The sequence below is a fragment of the Dysidea avara genome, chromosome 1 (genome assembly GCF_963678975.1).
Source record: "Dysidea avara chromosome 1, odDysAvar1.4, whole genome shotgun sequence".
NCBI classification, from domain to species: domain Eukaryota; kingdom Metazoa; phylum Porifera; class Demospongiae; order Dictyoceratida; family Dysideidae; genus Dysidea; species Dysidea avara.
In genome coordinates, this window is record NC_089272.1 from 9390647 (window position 1) to 9412852 (window position 22206).

The following is a 22206-nucleotide window of genomic DNA, read 5'->3' on the forward strand; positions in this document are numbered from 1 at the left end:
ATTAATGTGTATATACTCATGCTGTATTATAGAATGGACTCAAATTCAAGTCTGCATGGATGAAGTTGGGCAAAGCTATCTACTGCCTCAGGGGTGGTGGAGCAGGCCAAAGAGTGAGGGGGCCAGGCCAGCTGTAAGTTGAAAACAAAAAAAAAAAAAAATACAAAAAAAATGGTCACAGCCTGCTGACAATAGTTGCTCTCCACCCATTATATCTCCTTATTTATAACTATACATACACAGCTAAGTAACTTGCTACACTGCTTCTCTGAATACTGTGACTGCTCTATTAGAGTATTCAGATCCTGACTGTTCTATTAGAGTATCTCGATTTTTCTTGCAAACAGTGTTCCATAAAAGTGGGGGGGCCATCCCCCCCCTGTCTCCACTGCCTATGTACTGCCTTATCAAGATCAATTGGTAAATGTGAAGAATAGCAAGATTTGAAAGGCAGTCTTTCCCCATTCCCACTGAGGCTCTCGTAAAATTACTCAATCATCTTATTAACCCACTGGCACTTCCTTTTCATTCACAAAGAAGTCACCAGAATTGTGCAGGCAATATGGAACAGCACATAAATATGTCTCTGTCACATTCATTAATGGCAGCAGCTGCTGATGATGGCTTCTCACACTTAAAATATTTTGATAGCTTTTACTGATGACTAAATTAAGGCAGTGACCATTACATGTGGCTAAAGGTGTTTCACTGTACCAGGATACCCACTGCATCTGAAGAGATGTTTCCAGCACTATCATGTCCATGGCCAAGCATACTTATAGATGTTGGGATGTCATTTTCATGCCAGAAGTTTAAAATGACTTGAGAAATAGACTCTCCTGTGGTTTCTGTAAAGCAAAATGCTTCTCGTGTTTTTGATTTTAGAAACCAACTAACAGATGCTCTATACAGTGGTCACTTGATTTCCATTACCTGAACTGTGGAAGTGACTGTTCTATTAGAGTATTTTGTCAAAAGTGTGTGTTCTATTAAGGTAAATGAACAGGGCTCTGTTATAAATGAATGGGCTTCTATTGTCCAAACTTTTCAATTATCTGAACAACTCATGTGACCTCATCAACCAGGATGGAATAATAAGGTAAAATTCATCTATTGTACTATCTTTGCCATAATGTCAATCAAATTATTTTGAATTTTGGGTGAACATAAGTGGAATTTTGCATTACAGGTGCCTGAAAGTGATCCTTCAACACATCGACATGAATAGCGAAGAGCTTTAGCAATACTAGAAAATTTCCAGGGTTACCAGATGTGTGAATTTTAGCTGTATGCAATGCATTGTCTACCACAAAACAATAATGCACTAGCCAAGGATTTTAGCTATGTATTGGTTATCAGGGGCAGATCCAGGGGGGGTTCAAATGGTTCTATGGAACCCCCTTTTTGAAAGAGCCTCTCTTACTCAAGATACTCTAATAGAGCAGTCAAGATCGAGATACTCTAAATAGAGCAGTCACAGTATTCTTAAGGGGAGCAGTTTGTAGCAGGCTACGTGTGGAGTTATAAATAAAGAAATATAGTTGGTGAGGGTATCTATGGTAAGCAGCAGCTATTGTGAGCAAGTGATGACTTTTTTTTTTTGGTTTTCAAGGCTGAAGTTGCAATTCCAGGGTGGAACCCCCCCCCCCCCCCCCCCCTTTTTTCCGTCCCTGGTTATACACTTAATGTTGGCAACTATATGTGCATCATACTATGCCATTATGGTTTACTTATGTCTGGATGCTCAACTGTGCACTTAAAATTGTTGGCTAACTCCATGCATTAAAGGCGATATGCTGAACCAACACATTCCCTGCTTTTTTCATTCTTTATTCCACATAGGAAATGGCTTATTTGCAAAGTAGTCTGTGGAAGAATACTAGCAGAAAATAGCACAGAAAATGCAAAACATGCCATCAACATGCTTACCAAGGATTTTCTTCCAAGCTATGCATACCATAACAACAACCAAGATACTGTATAGGAAACACATGAGTTTTGGATGGCACTTTGTGCTTTCTTAACAGTGCGCATATTTCTGAACAGCTGTCAGCGACTGCATCATAAATCTCACCAACATGTAAAAGTTAGCTCTGCATGGCACCATTGTTAAACTGGTATGCTCTAAATCAGGGATCTAAAATGAAGTTGAAAAAAGTCTCCAAATCTGACTTACTGATGCTCATGATTAGTCTCAGTCATGACATCACCCACACCTACAGTACAGCAATATCAAGACACACTGTAGTGTGTCGTGCGGCCCAAGAAGCCAGCACACCACACCATGAGTATATTAGGCCACTCCAAGAAAATTCCTTGTTTCCCATTTCATTGACCTCAAAAATACATGCGGGTGGGTGGTTCATTATCCATTATTCATTATAGATATTTCCACTAATTTTTGAAATCCATAACTAACTTACAGGTAAGAATACAGTAGAAATATTTAAACTAAGAACCTGAACAGCGAAAATCTAGCTTTCTGAATGCCAAACTAGTTACTGCAATGCAATCAATGAATAAAATGTTCATTTGACAGCAATAATGAATGAGCATGCGGGAAGAGGATCTGCATGCGGGTGGGAATGGGAAACAATGAATTTTCTTGGAGTGGCCTTAACAGGAAGAAAAAATGCGATTTTCACACCAATGTAGCTCTGTGTCCCTCACCCGATTGGATCCAAATTTGCTACAGAAGTGCCGGCCAGGTAGGAGAATCTACATACCAAGTTTAACAAAAATCGCTCCAGACAGTTCCAAGATATGAGCGACCATTCGTTTTCTTCTTCATTTCACGCACTTTGCAAAATCCACCATAAAACATGAGTGTTTGTTCTAATTGGGCTGAAATTTAGCACATTTGAAAGGGCTCGTTAAGGCAGATCTTAGTACCAACTTTGGTAGGAATCCGATGAACATTCACAGATTTATGACCGACTATTCACATAAAATAAGGTCGAAAGTCTGTCACACCCACAAGGTAAATCCTTGAAGAAATGAGCTATGTAGATGGAGGAGTGCCTTTTTGTGGTTTGAAAAGAATCGAGATAAAGACCATGGAGATATGACACAAAACCCAACCTGTGTCACAATTACACAATCTATTTTTATGAATAAAAAAACTATTAATTTTCATGCTTACCAGGCAAACCGCTTAGAGCAATGAGCTGAAAATCAGTGTGTAGCTGGAATAATCATCATAAAAAGTCCTTGCAGTAGTACAGAGAATCGAATTACAAACTATTTAGTTATACTGATTGACGTACGTACCTCGGATTACACTTGGACAAACGGTTATCTTGGTCACCTCATATATCCAAAATAACAGGAAGAGCATCCAGAACATTAAACTTTCTTAAGAGAAACCTAAGAAATTTTTCTACACAAGTGAAAGCAGCAGCATATTTAGAAATGGTAAGACCACAACTGGAATATGCTTCAGTAGTATGAGACCCTATTTATAACTTAAACTTGAAAATATTCAAAGAAGAGCAGCAAGATGGGTATAGAAAGATTACAGTAGATACAGTTCAGTTACTTCCATGCTCCAACATCTCTCCTGGCCTGAACTTAAAACTTGATGTAAGATATTCAGACTGCAAACATTTTACAAAGCACTTCACAACCAAATTCCCTTATCTATTCCATCCAATTATCTTCCAATGACCAGAGAAACCAGACAATATCATCAGTACTATTTCATACTCCCTACAACATCTTCTACAGCTTACAAAAAAAGTTTTTTCTCCAAAACAGCTCAAGACTGGAACTTGTTGCCACAATTCCTAATTGATTTAAACGACTCTGACTCTTTCTTACTTAACATTTAGAAATGTACATGTGCGATTTTTTTTTTTTCCTGAGCGCATCAGCAGTGTTGGCTGCTCAGTAATAATAAATAAATAAATGATTCGAAAGCGAACTACGTGTAGCAAAAAAGCGAGATCAATATATTCACCTTATTGTTAGCTAGGCCATGTAATCTTTAAGTCTCCAGTTCCAGTGCGTTAGGTTAGGTTAATCCAAAGGCTGCAGCACATGTTGCTGTCAGACCTTCAGTGCAGGCCATTGTAAAGCTTTAATAATAAATACTTAGGTTTAAAGGAAGAAAATCCATCCCTCCTGGAGGAGACTGAGTGTGGTGCTCGACTAGACATTGGGTGGCCTGCAGTTCGAATCCTGGAGTAGGAGGGATTTTTTTCCCTTTCTTTGACCCTTTTCTGTTTCACCTTATTGTTAGCTAGGCCATGTAATCTTTAAGTCTCCAGTTCCAGTGTGTTAGGTTAGGTTAATCCAAAGGCTGCAGCACATGTTGCTGTCAGACCTTCAGTGCAGGCCACTGTAAAGCTTTAATTATATAACCAAGTACTAAGAATGATACGAAACACGGTTAAAATTACGTAATAAATAAATAATTAATAATTAATGTTTGAGAAAACTACGAGGCCTAGAGACATGAACTAACCGGGGATAGATTCGCCTATGAATGAAGACACAAACGTATAATCGTCGCTCCTGTTTGTGCTGATGACCTGACCATACGTGTAATTCTATATAACGCCCAGTACCACACCCTTGCTTAATTACTTACATATTGTGCGAAGAAGATCAGTGATGCCCGTGCAGGAGAGCCAGAAGCCACTTGTGTAAACAAGAAGATTACAAGTAAGTTTTTATGTTTGTAACATCTCAAGTCTCCATGCCAGCTGCCAGTGGATTCATTCACGTAAATAAACAATACTAGAAAACATTAAACTGACATATGCCACGCTCTTTACAATAAGCTTACAGTTACATATAAAATACAAGTAAACAATTTTGTCTTGTGCAGCTGGCATGGCGAACTTTCTTTGTGTTGGTGTCAGGCAATTCAATACGTGCTAAGCTTAATCTTTTTTTCCTTCACCTGGCCGCCGGGCGTAGCTACTAGGCTCTAGTGGCTTGGCTGTCTTCCTTTATCTGGTTCATCTGGCTTGCATACGCCTACAGCATTGTGTAGCTATCTCCTGCAAGTTGTGTATGCATAACTATAGTGTGTCACCCATCACTGTGCCATTGCTACATCACTGATGAACCTTACTTAGCTCTAGTTGATGTTGATATGCATTGCTGTATATTGGCTAATAATTTTTATCTGCATGGTGATGTTGCCTATAATGTATTGCTGCATACAATACTGCAATAATGTATAGTTCTCTCCTGTATGTTTTGTATACATATACTTTGTACACATCACTGTGCCATTTATACCACACCAATGATGTACTGGCACTTAGCTACTGGTGGCCTTTAGTTACGATGCCACTATTGTGTTATATCTGTCACTACTGTGACATATTGAGTTGATTTGGGGATAATGCATTCACCACCTAATAGCCTCACCGAGGAGCTGTCACGTTGGTGTATGTACTTGGTTGTATGTGACGCGGTCCTAGTAATAATAATAATAGAACAGTCACCCTAATAGAGCATTCAACTGCCAAGATACTCTAGTAGAACAGTCACCATGCAGCTACAGATAAAGTCACCCTGTAGGGAGACCAGCTTCATCCTGTAGAGAGTTCAGCCACAAACAAATCACATTGTACAGAGTTCAGCTACAAGCAATTAAGTCACCCTGTGGAGAGCTCAGCTAGAAACAAGTCACCCTATAGAGAGATCAGTTACAAACAAGTCACCCTGTAAAGAGTTCAGCTACAAACAAATCACCGATATCAGATAAAAACAATTCACCCTGTAGAAAGATCTGCTACAAACAAGTCACCCTGTAGAGAATTCAGCTACAAACAAACCACCCTAGAAAGTTCAGCCACAAGCAAATCACCCTATAGAGTTCAGCTACAAAAAAAAATTACCCTGTGGAAGATTCATCTACAAACAAATCACCCTGTAGATAGATCAGTTAGAAACCAATCGCCTTGTAGAGAGATAAGCTAGAAACAGGTCACCCTGTAGAGAAATCAGCTTTAAAATGTCCCAAAGCTGGCTATACACCAGCTTTGGAGTATACACAGTAAAAACAAAGTAGTGAAGGTCACTACTAAATGTAGTGAACGTCACTTCTACTTTCTGCCACAATACTCACTATTTATGTGTAGTGACGTTCATTACTATGTAGTGAGGGTCACTACAAAAGAATAGTGAAGGTCACTACAAAAAGTTGTGAAATGTCACTACACAAAAATAGTAAGCATTGTGGCAGAAAGTAGTAGTGACCTTCACCAGTTTGTATTTACTGTGTACAAACACAAAAAGAAGTGATATCTAATCCAAAACAGCTAGGCTGAAAATAGAGTGCAGCCCCAAAAAGGCTATAATGAAAAACAGATGTAAAATCCAGGTGGCGGCCAAGAAATGGCTGTGATGATAGGTTAATGGCAAAATATTTAATAACAACAATGGTGAATTTGGTGCCGAATCCTAGTGAAACTTGGAGGAGGCAACACAAATTCAACTGAAGTGTCATTGTTAAAATTTATGCTATTAACCTACTATCACAGCCATTTCTTTGCTGCCACCTTGGATTTCACATCTTTTTCACCATAGCCTTTTTGGGGCCACACTCTTTTTTTACAGCTTGGCTGTTTTGGATTAGATAACATAATTGATTTTATTTAAAATATCTATATAGCTATTACATGCAGTGTAGCCAGCCAACATATGTGTGCTCCAGTAGGGAAGAATGGCTCTGCTGGCGACTACTGTGAGGATAAATATAAAACCTTAAATTAGCTATTCATTTATTACTTTACAACACCTGATGCAAGATCACAGAATTATAATAGCTATTTACATAGCGAAGTGGTGTTGACGTTTTGTTCACCGGCCAAGTGGAGTCCATAAGCGCCTGATAAAAATAATTACATATATGTGAGTCAGCAACATGATTAAAACCGACGGCACTGGTAATATAGCGATTTCGTGATATCATGAAGAATAACAGAAGTAAACCAGAGAAGCTATCTAATAAGCCGACTTGACTGCCACTGTTTGAGGTATAATGTACGCGTGTGCACTTGTAAGTACTGAAAGCTAGCTACCAATGTTTTTCCTGTTTCTTGTCTACCCCTGGGAATTATGGGGTGCCATTTGTGTCAAAACTCCACTTTTTTTTAGACATTGTGTTTTTCATGGTTATTTACGTATGTTTCATGATTATTTACAAATAACTGTAGAGTATGCATGGCTATTTATAAAATCATGGTTATTTACGAAAAGCGTGGTTAGCTAGCTATTTACGAAAAGCATGGTTATTTATGAAAGCATGGTTATTTACAAAAGCATGGTTATTTACGAAAAGCATGGTTATTTACAAAAGCATGGTTATTTACAAAAGCATGGTTATTTATGAACAGCATGGTTACTTACGAAAAGCATAGTTACTAAGTTTTTCATGCAATATCGATACTACAAACTGGCAGTTATATATATATATCGATAACTTAGTTAATAACGGTGCGTATATATTTGCACCAGATGCAGTCTGTAACTAGCGTTCCCCGGCGTGGGCTAGCTAGTTGTCTGTAATATTGTTAGTTTCAGTCTGGTGCAAATTCACTAAGCGGATCCGCATACCGGAACCGAAACTGATGGCCAGTGGACTACATTCAGTTAAGAGTCAGTTGGGAAATGCTTGCTGGAAGCATGTATGGAAGAACAGGAGAGAAGAGGCTTCATCACGGCTATGGATGATGACGATGACAACGGTGATCAAAGGTAAAATTGTAGGTAGTTACATATAGCTAAGTTATATATATAGCTGTCTAGCCAGGGGTCACTAAATCACTTCATTATTGAGCTATGCTACTCGGTACCGTGTAGCTGAGACTGGTATAGAGTAGTATGGCAGCACCCACCCCTTTATTATTGTCATTGTTAATTAGCTAAGTACGAAGAAATCAAAGCTAAAAGTATCCAGTCCTTCCATGTATGCTTCCAGCAAAACATTTCCTAACTGAATGTAGTCCACTGGCCATCTGTTTCGGCGTATGCCGATCCCGCGTTTAATGTATTTGCACCAGACTGAAACTAACAATGTTACAGACAGCTAGCTAGCCCGCGCCAAGGGAACGCTAGGTTATAGACTGCATCCGGTGCAAATCTATACGCACCGTTATTAACTAAGTTATCGATATATATATATATATCTAATCAAAAACAGCCAAGCTGTAAAAAGAGGAGTGCGGCCCTTGAAAAGGCTATGGTGAAAAAAGATGTGAAATCCAAGGTGGCGGCCAAGAAATGCATGGCTGTGATGGTAGGTTAAAGGTAAAAATTTTAATAACGACAATTCAGGTGAATTTGGTGCCGCTTGGTCAATTGGCACAAAATTCACCTGAATTGTCGTTATTAAAATTTTACCATTAACCTACCATCACAGCCATTTCTTGGCCGCCACCTTGGATTTCACATCTTTTTGTATTTGTATACCCCAAAGCCGGCCTATGGCCAGCTTTGGGGCTTTTAAACCTATATATTTTTCTTTACCACAGGAAAAAGAAAAAGATGAAGCAGATTTTATAAATACTTTAACTCATTCTGATTTTATCAGTAAATGTACAAATTATAATATATAATGCATATATCAAGAGTTCATAATATAAAAAGAGAGCATATATTTATTACATGTCAATTAATCCCCACAGGATAATTTGCAGCTGATCTCTCTACTGGGTGACTTGAAATGTAGCTGAACTCTCTACAGGGTGATCTGCTTGTATGTAGATGAACTCTTTACAGGATTCTCTCTACAGGGTGACTTAATTGACTCTAGCTGAACTCTCTGCAGGGTTATCTGTTTGTAGTTGAATTCTCTACAGGGTAATTTGTTTGCAGCTGATGAACTCTCTACAAGGTAACTTCTTCTAGCTGATCTGTCTACAGGGTGACTTGTTTCTAACTGGTCTCTCTACAGGGCGATTTGTTTGTAGCTGAATTCTCTACAGGGTGATGTGTTTGCAGCTGAACTCTCTACATGGTGGTTGCTTTGTAGCTGAACTCTCTAAAAAGTGACTTCTTCTAGCTGAACTCTCTACAGGGTGATCTTTTCATAGCTGAACTATCTACAGGATGATTTGTTTGCAGCTGAACTCTCTACACGATGATTTCTTTGTAGCTGAACTCTCTACAGGGTGATTTGTTTGTAGCTGAAATCCCTACAAGGTAACTTCTTCTAGCTGATCTTTCTACAGGGCGATTTGTTTGTAGCTGAGTTCTGACTCTACAGGGTGTTTGTTTGCAGCTGAATTCTCTACGTGGTGGTTACTTTATAGCTGAACTCTCTACAAGGTGACTTCTTCTAGCTGATCTCTCTACAGGGTGATTTGTTTGTAGCTGAACTCTCTACAGGTGATTTGTTTGTAGCTGAACTCTCTACAAGGTGATACTTCTAGGTGATCTCTCTACAGGATGACTTGTTTCTAACTGAACTCTCAACAGGGTGATCTGTTCATAGCTGAACTTTCTACTGGGTGATTTGTTTGCAGCTGAACTCTCTACATGGTGGTTTCTTTGTAGCTGAACTCTCTACAAGGTAATTTCTTCTAGCTGAACTCTCTACAGGGTGACTTGTTTCTAGCTGATCTCTCTGCAGGGTGATCTGTTCATAGCTGAACTTTCTACAGGGTGATTTGTTTGCAGCTGAACTCTCTAAATGGTAGTTTCTTTGTAGCTGAATTCTCTACAATGTGACTTCTTCTAGCTGAACTCTCTACAAGGTGACTTGTTTTCTAGCTAATCTCTCTACAGTGTGACTTGTTTCTAGCTGAACTCTCTACAGGTGATTTGTTTGTAGCTGAACTCTCTACATGATGGTTTTGTTGTAGCTGAACTCTCTACAAGGTAACTTCTTCTAGCTGATCTTTATACAGGGCATATTTGTTTGTAGCTGAGTTCTCTACAGGGTGATTTGTTTACAGCTGAACTCTCTACATGGGAGTTTCATTGTAACTGAACTCTCTACAATGTGACTTCTTCTAGCTGAACTCTCTACAGGGTGACTTGTTTCTAGCTGATCTCTCTACAGGGTGACTTGTTTCTAGCTGAACTCTCTACAGGTGATTTGATTGCAGCTGAACTCTGGTTTCTTTGTAGCTGAACTCTCTACAAGGTAACTTCTTCTAGCTGATCTTTCTACAGGGTGATTTGTTTGTAGCTGAATTCTCCACAGGGTGATTTATTTGCAGCTGAACTCTCTACAAGGTGACTTCTTCTAGCTGAACTCTCTTCAGAGTGATTGATTTTTTTTGCAGCTGAACTATCTACATGGTGGTAGCTTTGTAGCTGAACTCTCTAAAAGGTGACTTATTCTAGCTGAACTCTCTACAGGGTGATCTTTTCATAGCTGAACTCTCTACAGGATGATTTGTTTGCAGCTGAACTCTCTACATGATGATTTCATTGTAGCTGAACTCTCTACAGGGTAATTTGTTTGTAGCTGAACTCCCTACAAGGTAACTTCTTCTAGCTGATCTATCTACAGGGCGATTTGTTTGTAGCTGAGTTCTCTACAGGGTGTTTGTTTTGCAGCTGAACTCTCTACATGGTAGTTTCTTTGTAGCTGAACTCTCTACAATGTGACTTCTTCTAGCTGAACTCTCTACAGGGTGACTTGTTTCTAGCTGATCTCTCTACAGGGTGACTTGTTTCTAGCTGAACTCTCTACAGGTGATTTGTTTGCAGCTGAACTCTCTACATGGTGGTTTCTTTGTAGCTGAACTCTCTACAGAGTAATTGATTTTTTTGCAGCTGAACTCTCTACATTGTGGTTTCTTTGTAACTGAACTCTCTACAGTGTGATTTGTTTGTAGCTGAACTCTCTACAGGGTGATCTGTTCGTAGCTGAACTCCCTACAAGGTAACTTCTTCTAGCTGATCTTTCTACAGGGCGATTTGTTTGTAGCTGAGTTCTCTACAGGGTGATTTGTTTGCAGCTGAACTCTCTACATGGTAGTTTCTTTGTAGCTGAACTCTCTACAATGTGACTTCTTCTAGCTGAACTCTCTACAGGGTGACTTGTTTCTAGCTGATCTCTCTACAGGGTGACTTGTTTCTAGCTGAACTCTCTACAGGAGATTTGTTTGCAGCTGAACTCTCTACAAGGTAACTTCTTCTACCTGATCTTTCTACAGGGTGATTTGTTTGTAGCTGAATTCTCTACAGGGTGACTTGTTTCTAGCTGATCTCTGTACAGGGTGACTTGTTCCTGCTGAACTCTCTACAGGTGATTTGTTTGCAGCTGAACTCTCTTACATGGTGGTTTCTTTGTAGCTGAACTCTCTACAAGGTTACTTCTTCTAGCTGATCTCTCTACAACATGACTTGTTTCTAACTGAACTCTCTACAGTGTGATCAGTTCATAGCGGAACTTTCTACTGGGTGATTTGATTGCAGCTGAACTCTTTGCATGATTGTTTCTTTGTAACTGAACTCTCTACAAGGTAACTTCTTCTAGCTGATCTCTCTACAGGGCAATTTTTTTGAGCTGAACTCTCTATATGATGGTTTCTTTGTAGCTGAACTCTCTATTAGGTACCTTCTTCTGGCTGATCTGACTACAGGGTGACTTGTTTGTAGCTGAATTCCCTACAGAATAACTTGCAATGTAATATAATTGAGTAAATTATAAATGCAGCTGAATACTTTATTAGGGTGACTGTTCTATTAGAGTATCTCGATCTCGAATTTGTTACATGTAGTTGTCTTTCGAATCATAACGCAGTGGTTTGTAATCCGATTCTTCTGTACTACTGTAAGGACTTTCTATGATGGTTATTCCAGCTACATACTGATTTTCAGCTCGTTGCTCTAAGCGGTTTGCCTGGTAGACACGAAAACTAATAGTTTTTTTATTCATGAAAATCGATCGCGTAATTTTGACACAGGTCGGGTTTTGTGTCATATCTCCATGGTCTTTATCCCGATTCCTTTCAAACCACAAAAAGGCACTCCTACGATGGTTGCTCCATCTACATATCAATTTTCAACTGATTCCTCAAAGGAGTTTACCCTGTAGGCGTGACAGACCTTCGACCTTATTTTACGCAAATAATCGGTCATAACTCCGTGAATGTTCATCGGATTCCTACCAAAGTTGGTACGGGAATCCGCCTTAATGAGCTCTTTAAGTGTGCCAAATTTCAGCCCAATCCGAGCGCGCATTCGTGTTGTATGGCGGATTTTGCGAAGTGTGCGAAATAAAGAAGTAGAAAAAAACGAAGAAATTAAAACGAAATTTTGTTCGCTCGTATCTCGGAAATGGCTGGAGCGATTTTCTTCAAATTTGGTGTGTAGACTCCCCCAGCTGGCCGGCACGTCTGTAGCAAATTTGGTTCCAATCGGATAAGGGATCACAGAGCTACATAGGTGTGAAAATTGCGTTTTCTTTCTTCCTGTTAATATACTCACGGGTGGCACACTGGCTTCTTGGGCCGCACGACACACTACCGTGTGTCTTGATATCGCACGAAAACTAGTAACTATGCTTTTCGTAAGTAACCATGCTTTTGTAAATAACCATGCTTTTCGTAAATAACCATGCTTTTGTAAATAACTATGCTTTTCATAAATAACCATGCTTTTCATAAATAACTATGCTTTTCGTAAATAACCATGCTTTTAGAAATACTGAACCATGCTTTTCGTAAATAACCATGCTTTTCGTAAATAACCATGCTTTTCGTAAACAACCATGCTTTTGTAAATAACCATATTTTTCATAAATAACCATGCTTTTGTAAATAACCATGCTTTTCATAAATAACCATACTTTTGCAAATAACCATGCTTTTCGTAAATAACCATGCTTTTGTAAATAGCCATACTTTTTTGTAAATAACCATGCTTTTCGTAAATAACCATGCATATTCTACAGTTATTTGTAAATAACCATAAAATGTATGTAAATAACCATGAAAAATACAATGTCTAAAAAAAAGTGGAGTTTTGACACAAATGGCACCCCATAGGAAATAGTATCAACAGAACATGGCTTGCAATTCCTACAAGTGACCAACGTTAGGGCATGGGAATTGTTAGGTATAACATAGTGTACACTGCCATTAGGAAAACTTGATACTTCTGTGTTTCTCAACCATGCGGGCATAGGGAGGAAGGTCATTTTATATGTGCACTGATATACCTATCAATTCCAACCCCATACTTAGTACAGGCAGCTGGGGTGGTGATCAAGTAGGGATTTAAGAAAGCAAATACTACCTACTGGAATACTGCCGCTATACCTGTAAACTGACATGGAACCATTGTAAGCTTAAAATGGAAAATTCGGTTATACTTGGCATTATTTTTTGTTGGTAAATCTCACCTACCAAGCCTGTACTGGGGTTAGATGATAGGTGCATTATTCATTGTTGAACAAAATGCTCACAAACCACTACAAAAGCAGGATATCCACTATAATTGCTTTCTTAAAGCTATCACTTACTTTTGCTGAGCTGAAAGATATTTTTCTGTGCTGTTCAGCCAGTCTTATCTGGATAAAAATATGTGTGTATATGATTAATAAAGTTTGAGGCAGTAGGATGAAAGTAATGCAGGCAAGAATGAGAAACAGTTAACCTGGCCTTATCGAGTGCACGTGCATCAATTTGGGGGTTATGCAACTGAACAGATACATCTGCTTATGTTTAGAGTTTGCCAAAGAGCTTTAATATCGCTAAACTTGATTTTGAAGTTTCAGAAGAGTCGTACTGTAGCCTAGTATATGTAATTTTGTACAACTAACCAACCCATGTAATGTCCCTTGTTACCCATATCATAATTGGGATGTGTAGATACAAAGTCTGGCTACCTTTTTATGCAAACACAGTACAACAAGGGGTTTATAAACACAAAGGCACCTAGCAGTACTTATATAGTTCCTGGTACTATCACGTACTTACAGACTGCTAGTCCCAGCATTGGTTTAAAATATGCAAAAGGCCTGTATCCCATATAATGTAAAGGAAAATTAGACAGGTAGTCTCTTTCCCCTGGTCCATGGCCTTACTATAATTTTCTGCTTATAAGGCATTGTATCAGTTTAGTGTGTTTTTCCAACAGTTGAATTTCAAACACAGTTGAATGCCTCATTCACAACAAGCCAATCACCACTTCTTGGTAATGGCAATGCTGTAGCTGATAAAATTATGGATTGTTTCGTTCATTCCATAAAGGTCTGATTGCCTGTAGAGGAGACTGTAAGGATATTTGAGGATGAGACTAGACTAGGATGTGCTGAACTTTAAACACATTCCCTGCTCACCAGCTATATAGTAAGTATTATTAATGTGCTCTCCAGTATTTACATGGCTGTTCCATGATCATTCCAAGCAAAGTAAATGTGTACCAGTAGTGTCATTGCTATTGATTGTCTCTTCATTTTGGAAGACTGCATGATCATTATCGGTCAACACAGTAGTTTTCATGAGACCAACATAACAGTACTTAGACCCTTTTTGTGGTGGATTTGGTGGATTTTTGAGGTGCCTAAGGTACTTATACCCTTTTCATGTTTATTACGCACACCTGCATTGGTAGTGCTGGCAATGCATCAATGATCAATTAATTTTAAACCTGTAACTGTTACCAGTGGAGTGATGGCTCATTCGTTCTACTAATCAACAATACATTTCTCTGCTATCAAAATGTATTAAGGTACAACAACTACATAAAGGGTCTAAATAAGTAGAGAACTCTTGTATGTGTAACACTTTTGGTCATGATTATTTTCAATAAAATATCTGTTGGTTTAAAGTAATATTTACCGTTAAAACACATTTTTGTCATGTATTTTAGAATGACAACTCTTTCCTCATGATGACAGTGTTCTTCAAATGATGTACGTAGCTGTAATCGGAGTGATAATCAGTCTGACCAGACATTGAATAAAGATACTATGGCTACTTGCATTATAGTAAGAACAAACAAAACAACTATTTTAATTATTCTGCTCATACAAATTATGTATAATTGTGTTAAAGAATAGTGAGAGTATTGAAAAGTATGGCAGTGGGTTTGTAACATCAATTAACAACAATCATTTTTAAATTAGAAAGAATGAAGTAAAACATATAGTTTGGGAAACCCAGTCATTCTTGACATTACGTACATGCATATGTGTAGTACAGTGGAACCTCTCTTATCCGGGCAGTCTGGTACATACTACTGTCCGTATCTCAGAAATGTCCGTAACTAAGAATAACATGCTATTATGCTAAAGTGGCTAATTTAAATACAAGTAATGTTATTATTGCTATCAGTTAGTGCTTTGCAGTTTAGTGGGCAGAGGGGAAGTCACTACAGAGCATTCATGGTCACTCCCCTGGGCTGAAAAAATGCATAATCACCTAGCAACCAAGTGGTAGTTATTAGTAGTAGAATAAACAAGCCACCAAACAGGTAAACAGTAACCTTTAGGCTCCCTCCTTGTGCTTTCATCTAAACCAAACTTCATTACGGTCAATAAACTACAAGCCACATGACCAATTTGGGCTGTCCTGACAATGGAGGTGCCCGGATAATAGAGGATAATAGAGGATAATAGAGGATAATAGAGGTCCGGATAAGGGAGGTTCCAATGTATACGCAACATTACTATATGTTTATGTAGCATATACATACATACTCATTACCAAGTTTGTTAATAAACCCTATAGTAATCAACCCAGGGAGTGACCTGAATTTGTAGGTGGGTAGATAATGGTATGAAATCATTAATTGCATTTAGTATGTGGTCAGCTATAGCTACTATAGCCATGTATTTTGTTTAACTCATGTTCAGTGTTTACTCAAAACCACGCAGCTGTACTTTCACCAGAACACAACAAGTACCTACAGTATAATAAAGCAATTACGAACAGTAGCCACATTCATGTATTTATACACTTGTATACATGCACGTACTTTATCACCTGTAGTTATGAAAAGTGAGAGCTAGTATGACTACTGATGTACTTTAATTGTAGCATGGTACATCTTAATTTCACTAATTCAGTAGCAAAAAATATAAATCAAACTACTATGTATGCTGGAGTTGGAATGGTGTAATAATTGGTTGTGTAGGTACTGTACATTGTCTCCACTGTATTGTGGAACAGATATATCACATGATACAAAGTGAATGTAAACAAAATGGATGTTTGTTACTTTACGGAAGTGTAGAGCCCCGTCTCCTTTCAAGAATATGCTAAATGATCATTTAGTTATTAAAACCTGGCATGCAGTTAGCTACAACATATTTGATTCATGAGAATGTCAGCTATACCAGCACACTCCTAATATCCATATGCCACAATACATTGATAATATTATGTTCTATAAGGCCACTCCATTTTTCCCATTTCTAAAAGTGCATGCGAGTGGATGGGTGATCATTATTCAGTAGCCATTGCTACTAAGTTTTAAAATTATACAGTCAAATCTCTCTTAACTAACACCTGTATAATTCAGAATCCTCTCTAATTTGATCAAAACGTAACAGTTGTATTATTATTAATGCTTGTATTGTATAGAAAACAACCTCACCTCTGTACTCTGCAATCCAATGCAAAATTTGATTCCTTGCATTTGGAAATACATTGTGTTTGACCTTCAATAATAGCAGCATTAAAAACAATCACAGAAAATAATTTTTAAGCAACCAAAGCATTTAATTGGTTAACAATAAGCTGTAATACTTGTAAATTGTAATGTTAAAAACATGCATGTTCCATTTTTTATTGCATAATCTGTTGCGACAATTCTAGATATTGTACAATGTTGGATTACAGAGGTGACTTGATACTCCTTAATCCTATGCCTCCCATTGAGTGTCCGATTAGAGAGGTTTGACGGTACAACCCACACAACAGAGGCAAGAAAATATAAACTAAGAGCATGAAAACAGTAAAGCTACGTTGGTTATGACTCTGAATTATTGCTAATAATAATAATACTGCTATACAATCATGTAATCAGCAATGAATAAAAAAAGTCAGTTAACAGCATAATGAATACAGCCATACTGAACATGCAGGTGGGAAATGGGAAACTATGAATTGAATCTATTGGAGTGGCCTAGAACTTCACTGAAGTCAAGGCAGGAGGACATAATACCCAAGCAGAATCAATGTCGTTCTCTTACCACTGCCCAGTTTTTCCCTCACTTTTAATGTCAGTTGTGGAAATAGCTGACCCATTTATTGTAGAATATTCTTCATTAAAATGACTGATAATGGAACTACACCACTGAGACTTGTTGCATGCAATATTTGTTCAGGTGCGATAGGACAATTTGTAAAGTCAGTCTAGCAATATATATACCAGTGTTGAAACCAGGTCAGGTCAACTGGGTCACATCTTGGTCTGATCATCTGCTTTATGTACATATAAATCTGAGCCTGACTCGAACCCGAGTATGAAATTAATTAATCAATTTGATTATGTAGAAGCATCATAGTCTAGTGCTACGGTAGCTTCTTTTGTGAGCCACACGAACCTGTAGGGATTATTACTGTCTATAGGTACATGTACCGTATGCAAGGAAGCTTTTATGTAAGAAAAATTTGATGAATTTATACTTCAGCAAATGTGACAAAAAAAATGTTGACAAAAATCAAGAAATTGTAGACAAAACCTGTACTTTTAAAGGCGCTTATAAACATTTGATGAATTTAATTTGACGAATTAAACCAATTCGTCAAATTCGTCAAATCATTTTCACGTCAAAATTTCCTTGCGCACGGTAGTCAGGCGATTATCATTAGGAGTATTGCAGTCTGCAGGTATGCATGGATCAGTGTAGTTTGCTGCTGAGAAGATAAGACTATATTATTATGTATTTGTAGTTATTTAACAAAGCTGGACTTCAATAAATTATTAATTATTGTATAAATATATTATGTCATATTGCAATAGGGATGGCAGCTAGTCATTGCTGTCTTTGCTTGCAACAGTTACTACCTGCAGGCTTATATACATGGAGCCACACCAACTAATTGATTGGTATTGCATTTGGTGTTAAAATCAATGTGATTATATAAATGCACTGTTATCGTATGAGTTGTAGTCTATAGTCTGCTAGTGACAGCAAGCCAACTTCTTTTGTGAGCTACGCCCACTTATTAGGGATGTTTGCATGACGTTCCTTTATCAGTAAGAATTTTGTAAGTACGTGTGCATGAAGCAAAATGGATTATTTTTATATATGTAGTTTGTAAACTGATTTTAAAGCGTGCCTACTGATTATTCGTTAGTTGTAAACTAGGGCTGTGAATCGGTTATGCAATAATCGGTTAATCAATCGGTTATTGTTGAAGTGATTGATAATCGGGCTATGTATGCAACAACCAATTATACAATTGGATCACATGACCACAGAATTGTTTACAGTTTTGGTCATAAAGAGTGTACTAAAGTGAGCAAGGAAGCTGTTTATCAATTAGGGATTACACATCACAAAGCCACTCTTTCACCTTACTTTTAATATCAAACAGCACGTTTGATTAAGAAAACACTGTAATATACAAAATGACATTGAAAATATAAAAATAATCATTAAGCCAATTAATTGGTTAATCAGTCGGTTATAAGCCAATAATCGGTTATGTACATTCGGTCCAGGTCACAGCTCTATTGTAAACCTTACCTGTTGCATAGATAAAACAGATAATTTATTATACATTACATTGGCATTCACACCAGCATATCTTTTATGAATAATACATCTATAAATCTCTGCAGCAACTTGTGGTGAAACTTGATCAGTGGTGGATCTAGGAATTTTCAGAAAGGGTTTCAGTTTCAGGAAGTTTTTAATAACTGTGATCCCACTTAACTATAGTCCAGCTGTGATCATACAAATCACTCCAAAACATTGTTTCATAGTTGATCCAGGCCTTTGCAGAAAATTTTGAAGCAAAACAGTACTAATACGATAATTATTTTAGAGACGCTTAACACGATTCAATGGCGTAATGCCATTTTAGTGATTTCAAAGCCAAAAGTATGAAGTTTGGCCAGTAGAAAAGGTCCCAATGTCATACACCATGCATAACTTGGTGATTTTATCACTCAAACGAATCGTAGGGGCGAGCGCACCTTTTAAAACATGTTCTATTAATATTGTCTTCCAAAAAACAGAAAAATGTTATTATCCTTTTCAGAGGGGGTTTCAGCTGAAACCATTGCAACCCCCCTGTATCCACCACTGTTGATGCATGCATGGTTACACAATGACACTTTATAAATTGAACTATCATGCTCAGTATCATCCTAAATCATTTTTTAGCTGAAAATGACTGGGAGCATGTTATTCATTTGCAGTGATATTAAAATTGCAGCAGGAATATTATCATACTAGACTAATTTGACCACAATAGTGGCTGAAAAAAAGAACACCATAAGTGAGACATGTACATAGATTGCACCATTCTTTTGCGATGCTATTGGCATGGATTATTATATTTGATGCACATACAAAGTCTCCTGCTGTCACACCACTATTTCAGTGCAAAGTTTTATTATCAATTAGAGATTATAAGTGCCCGTGCTGAAAAGGGTCTGGTACACTTCCAATAGGCAAATTGTGACAACATCCAGCAGGAAATATGAAGTGTTGATTACACCACTCAAAAAGCAACAAGCACATGTAAGGATTTGTCATTTCATGCTGAATGTGTCCACTGAGCAAAATCTTCACACATTCCAGTGTTTATTCTAGGATTTCTCCTTTGGGGGGAATCAGGAATTTGGGGGGTGACTATAAAGATGAAATATAGTTGTCCAAGTTCACAACTACAAACTACGTAAGTCGAACAGTTGTCAAACTGGTTAGTCATTTAAGGCTGTGTCATGAGTGTTGATTTTGATTTAAGTGAAGCCAGATCCTATGGTTGGTAGAGCTTGATGCATGAGTGTAGTAGTGATGAAAAAATGATATAGTATCTAGGGCAACCATGTACACCTCACCTACTAGATTATTCTATTAGTAGTGCACTGCGGTTTTTGATTCTGTTGAATGAACAATTTGTGTGAGATGGTGTATTGACCATTATCTATGATACTACATAGCAATAGCAAATTAAAAGATCTGCATGGGTGGTTGTATGTCTTCCAAGAAATTTGAAACTTAATGCTGGCATTTTCATGCTTACAGAAATTTTTTAAAATCAGGCTTTCTGAGATTGAATCTGAGGGTATATATTTGCCAGTTGTGCATGTCATTTTGAAAGTAAACTAGCTTAGAAATTTTAACGAAACTACGCTTTCTGAGAGGACATTTTTGACAGTTAAGTATGCTAAAAAAAACTAAGCAACTAGGTAAACTTGGGTTTACAGATAATGAATATATAGCCATCACTGTAATTATGGCAGTGGGAATTTTAGTTACGTAGTTGTATTATGTGCCCTAGAAGATTTAAAACATTCAATGATGTAATATTGAACCTGAGAGCATTTTAAGGTTAAGTTTACAATTTCTAACCTGGAAAATTTTACATATTAAACACTCTGAGATTGAATCTGAGAGCATTTTTGATAAGTTTTGTGTGCCATTATAAACAAGCTTAACCTAAGTATAGTGCAGTAGTCACTCACAATTTTAGGGGGTGAGTCTGAGATTTTAGGGGGGAAAGTTCCCCCCCTAACAGCCCTAGAATAAACACTGACACATTCTCAAATTCCATTTTTATTAACAAAGGAGTTGAAGTCAAAGTTTCAGCCTTGTAAGGTAAGGGGTCTTTGAGTTATAGCACTACACAGTAGGAACAGTTGACAATTTGTACAGGAACAATATGGCAAATATGTTACAGGTGCTTAATGAATTGATCATAACTCACAACTGAACAAGCTACTAATCTATTCATCATGAATTGACAAATAAGGTACAGTGCTTTTCCTGTACTCCATGTATTAATATGTAAAGAAGTGGGCTATTTCAACATGAAAATGTGACCAGGCCTGCGAAAACAGGGCATGTGGGCACAAACTACACCCCATCACTCTACAGGGGATATCTTAGTACTGGAAAAGTGTATTTCCATTCTGTAACTTGCAACATGATGCCAATTAAATGCTTACTACGAGCTGAAACTTGCAATGCCATAGCATAATGGTACAAAAAGTTATGAGTGATGAAAGTGTGAAAAAGTAGGCAAAAATCATGTGCCCACATGCCCTATTATCGCAGGCCTGGTCACAAATTATGATGACAACCTACCACATTGTAAGTTAGCACCCATAACTTACATGTCATTTGCTGAATAAGTATAACTTCATTAATATTCTTCTAGTGTTTCAATCTAGTAGACGCATGCATGCAAAATATCAATACTCAAAAAAGTACTCAAAATACTTACATGGGTACTTTAATTATCCAAGTATTTAGCATAAAAAAACTTACAACAAGATATTTCAGGTAAAGCCAGTACTTTCAAATTTGTACTTAAGTATACTCATGTACTTGGACCCATGTTTGTGGCAGACCCTTTTCAGCTCAGGTGCTTATAATCAGCCGTTGCATTAATATAGTGGCTAACACGTACATAATACACACACACACACACACACACACACACACACACACACACACACACACACAGAGCACCAAGTCAGCACTGGAAGATCTTCCTGGGGCAGGACTAGTAACTCACAGGAGGCTGTACCATGTCTCACAGGTGAAGGTGTGGGTACCGAAGTCCCACCTGGATCTTCAGAGACATGGACAGTTGGCATTTGGTTCTCCAATTTACACCAGGTACCCATTAATGTTATAGCTGGGTGGGTCACTACCCTAGTTGATTTTCTCATTCTCTAACTACAAGACTGCACTTAGTTCATAAACCTTAGCCATTTCAAGAGCTCCAATCACAATTGTAATAAAGCATATGGCAGCACAGCACATTTAGCTGTATGTTGCATGATCCCAAAATTAATGCACACTCTATAAGGCCAGATTAATTGTTCCAATTTCCTGCCTGCATTACTTTCATCCTCCCACCTCACACTTTATGAATCACATGCACATGTATTTTGATTATGGCCTTGCAGCACAGAAGAAATATATGTCCAGCTCAACAAAAGTAAACGATACTTTAAGGCTAATTTCTGCATAGTAGATAACCCGCTTTTGTAGTGGTTTGTGAGTATTTTGTTTAACAATGAATAATGCATCTATCATCTAACCCCAGTACAGGCTTGGTAGGTGAGATTTATCAACAAAAAATTAACCCT

General features: G+C 37.8%; 1 protein-coding gene across 1 annotated transcript in view; it reads left to right on the forward strand.

Moving 5' to 3' along the window:
• Nucleotides 1–4641: 4641 nt before the first annotated feature.
• The window catches only part of LOC136255397 (uncharacterized), a 94532-nt gene continuing 76967 nt past the window's right edge, over nucleotides 4642–22206 (forward strand). Inside the window, exon 1 of the mRNA XM_066048160.1 lies at nucleotides 4642–4665. The gene's annotated coding sequence lies outside the window, so the exon portion shown is untranslated. The remainder of the gene's footprint in view (nucleotides 4666–22206) is intronic.